Consider the following 4,283-nt stretch of genomic DNA (forward strand, 5'->3'; position numbering starts at 1 on the left):
CATATGCCTCCCACTGAACTCCCCTCTCCAGATCCTTGGGCATCACATAAGATATAACATATTTGCAATATATCATACAGTGTGGGTCCTGACGCACACCAACACTAACATAATAGCTTCCTTTTATAAGTTCACAGATCTTTGCGACAAAGGAAATGCAGTAGATCTCACTTGTCTGGGCTCCAGTAAGACATTTGAAATGGTGCCACACAGTAAATTATTAGCTAAGCTAGAGAAGATGTGACTGGCATATGAAATGTGAAGTGGGTAAGGAGTCACCTGAAAGGGGCACGGTAATTGCTTCAGCTGAAAGATGATGTGTTAGATTGAAGGGGGTTTACCAGTACAGTTCCTTGAGTTTCTGCCTCAAAAATTATTCTGCTTAACATTTACATTAATGATCTTGGCACAAAAAGCAGGAGAATGCAAAGAAAACCTGCTGATGAGGCAAAACGGGATGCTATCATCAATCTAGAAGAGCCCAGGATATCACACAGAAAGATTATAATGACCTTGAGGACTGGAGCAATGGAGAAGGGATTTGATTCAGCAGTGCAGACTGCACGATCATGCTGTTGGGGACAAGGGACAGCAGGAGCAGCCGCTCTGGTTTGGGAGGCTGTAAGACGGAAATGTCTGGGGCAGGGGAAGACCCATGCTACAAATCACAAGACCGTGACAAGACCCTGGTGTTACACATCATGAAGAGTCAAATGCAAAGAGCTTGGGTTGAAGGGTTAGGAAAATGAGGGACTGATCTGTGTGAATGCATCAAAGCCAACACCAGGGATAGAAAAGAGGTGCAGTGGACACTGCTGGTATAAGGACATATAGCTAGAAACCAGCTGGGAATACAAATAGATGGGAAATTAGATTTCCACATAAAAGTAGTACGTTTCTCATGCAGGTTTTTGACCAAAGCAGGGCAGATAAAAAAATCACCACCACTCCAATGGATATCAGTCCTACTGTGCAGCCAGCACGCTTGAGAAGCCAGCCAGATTAGAGGCATGCTCTTCCTTCTGATTTTGAACAAGTTTGGTTTACAGGGGCGGTTTAGAGCCCTATTTTAAAAGATGTCACTAACTACAACTTTGTTTTGGAATCAAATGTTCTACAAGGCTGTACAAATACTATCTGCCCAGGTGGATGGCAGCTGCCTGCTCTCATTCTCAGGACAAATGCTAGACTCCCCTGTTCCCCTCCAGGACTGGAGGGGTGGCAGCGGCTTTGGGGGTTTGATACGTGATTAACTGCTTCACTGTGAAACCCCTCTGGCCTGCTGAGCTCAACCACTCAGTCTGGAATCACTGAATAATAACAGCCTTTCCTACAAAATTCCTCCAGATTATCCTTTCTGGACATAACAGCTCCCCTTTCCTGCCCTGAAGGAGCAGGGCTGAGGCAGCCTCTCACAGTGTAGACACTCCTATCTCCTCAACTCCTTGCTGCTTCTGTTCTCCAGGAGTGAATTTAGTTTTGCACTTGCAGCCTTTTACTCTTCACACGCCCTGTATTTACCCATCCCATCTCACTGTCCTTGCTGCCACATCCCAGGAACAGTTACCTTCACTGCAGCGCCAAAGCACATCAGATCTCCTTTAGGATCATCAGGGGTTTAGATTTCTCTCTTTTTGGTTTCCTCTGCATACCTGGCTCTGATCACTTTGTACAAGTCCCCTCAGAGTTTCCCCAGCTGCCTCTGCTGAGTTGAAAGAATTTTGTAACACTATTTTAAATATTCAGGCTTTTTCTATTTACTTCCTCTTTCTCTAGAATCTCCCTTCTGAATTTACTGGCACAAGACTATTTCTGGGCTCAGCTTGTATCCCTTTCCTCTTGCTCCTTTCAACAACCGGACACAGGACTGAGTCACACTGTAGGCAGGATTATTTAATGGTCCCTCCAGATCTCTCGCTTCTATCCCCCACCCGTCTGCAAAGCCCAGCACCCACAGCATCCCCCCAGCCACAAAGCTGTCCCTGGACAGTATCTTCCACTTTTCAGCTGAAGGGGATTGATTTTTTTCCATCTGTAAATTCCCCAGTGAGAGCACAGAGGTTTATGGCCCAGCAGGTAACAAGCTGTCACATCTTGGCTTTCCTTTTAGGACCAAACCTGGAGTAATGGCAACCATTAGCCCTTTACTATCCTTGTAAGAGACAGCTCCTTCCCGCAGGCTCCCCACCCTAACCCTGCTGGGTGTAATTCAGCATGACAAAGCCTTCTCCTCCCAGGACTCCTGATTTAAAGTGCTCTTTGGTGTGAAAACTACTTTCTACCCCAGTCTAAATGCCTCAGTGCAGTCCCAGGGGTGGGCTTCCCCCTGTGCCTCCAAAAAGCTGACCCTATCCCCAAAAATACCTTGCAGGAAGACAGAGGAACCCAAAGTGCAGAGAACCAGAAATAACACCACACAGCCGAGTCTTGCATCTGGGCCTGTCTTTTGTCCATAGAACTGTGTGAAAACAGTTTGACCTGGGGGTTTTGCCACCAAGGACTGACCACAGCTGTCCCCATACCAGGACTGTGTCTCCACCATACTCCCCATCACCCAGAGCAGCAGGCTAGGAGCACAAGTGACAACAGCAGATGAAAGGTGCTAGCCTAGTGCCCCACACACACTCCTAAAGTTTGGGCACAAGTACCAGGGATGCTCTGGGAAGGCCACAAGAAGTTGGCAGCCGCGTCCAGCAACAGAGAACAAACACCTTGGGTACAAGAGAACAGGCTCAGAATGCATGAGGCTCCAGAGAAGTGAGGTGACACCACAAAGAGATGCAGGGACGGCAGCCTGCTTACCAGGAAGAGGAGGAAGAAGCTTGCTTGTGCATAGCTCTGCACCAGCAGTCTGTGAAGGCAGCATGCAAACTCATCTTGCTGCCGGTGACTGGACTCTTTAACAGCAGCAGCGCAGGGAGAAAAAGGTCAAGAGCAGATGACTCGGGGATCAGCCACATGCCCTGTAGTGCCCACCTTCCAGGGCCAGGGGCAACCCGGATGCAGGCTAGGTGAGTACGAACCAGCTGGTCTCTAAGAGCCAGGTCCCTGGAGCAACATGCTGTCTCTAAAGGCCTAAACAGCATTTGCTGGCTCCCACAGCTCAGATCAGGAGCACCCCGCTGAGCAAGAACCAAGCAAGCAGTTTCCCAATCTAAGGTTTTTATGAGGGCAGAGAAAGCCCCTTGGGATTAAAACAAGTGGTTTTTCAGAGAAACATGGAAAACAGGGCTAGGGCGAGTCATCAGCTTCCACACAGAAGATCAGCATTCACTGTGTCACTCCAGGAACAGACTGCTTTGCTCTCTAGGTGATCTATTAGCACTTCCTCACTGCTGCATTATTTTTTTCTTCCATTTTTTGCTGTAGTTTGAGACCAGAACATTGCATCTCCTCCAACAGGAAAACAAAGAATGAATTTGTTCTTTCCTCCTTGCAGTGACCCTTGAGACTGTTCTCAGGCCTCTCCCACCCTCTTTAGACTACCCACCACAATTCCTCCATTCTCTGCAAATTTAACAGGCCTATGCTTGTTTCAAATAGCATTAAGGAATATAACACATAGCACCACCAGACACGCAGGGTCCCACATGCTTCTGGCAGTCATGGATGAAATCCACTCAGGAGGCCTTTTGCACAGTCTGATGACAATGATGTGTCAGAACTATTATAGGATTTTCTTTTTGGTAATATGGGGAGTTAGCTCATACCCATGGGACAAAGTTGTTAATGCAATAATCCCTTCTCAGAGTATAGTGCTTGTATATTTTGAATCCCCATCAAAAATTATGTCAGGTTAAACCGCAGGAAGAGAACGGAAGCAAGTTCAGGCTAGTGTGGGAACATACAAATTGGCAGAGATTTTGCATGGAGCAATGCAGGGTTATCCAAGCCAGGTCTTTCTGAGCCAGTGCAGAGCAGAGCTGTGCAGCATCACAGCATCGCAGCACCATCTGCTGACTACTGCCTGCAGGTCCACAGGTCTTCACCATTATCAGCTGTATGTTGGGCTTCAAGTGTTCAAAAAACGGCAACAGCATCATTAGATAAATACCTCACTCTTTAGGGTGACAAATCTTGCCATTACGGATTAGGACAAGGTATCTATGTTCTCTTCCCTGCTTTGGGGGATACCAGGGCTCACACTTCTCATTCTTCAACTGAAAGACACATCCTCCTCACACATCTGTAGCTGCCTGTTTTAAGAAGTGGTCAATACTGCATGTGACTATGAGCACCAGAAGCACCAACACAGAAATTTTAATTGCCGCAAATATTTATTT

This window comes from Falco cherrug, chromosome 1 (genome assembly GCF_023634085.1).
Source record: "Falco cherrug isolate bFalChe1 chromosome 1, bFalChe1.pri, whole genome shotgun sequence".
NCBI lineage: Eukaryota > Metazoa > Chordata > Aves > Falconiformes > Falconidae > Falco > Falco cherrug.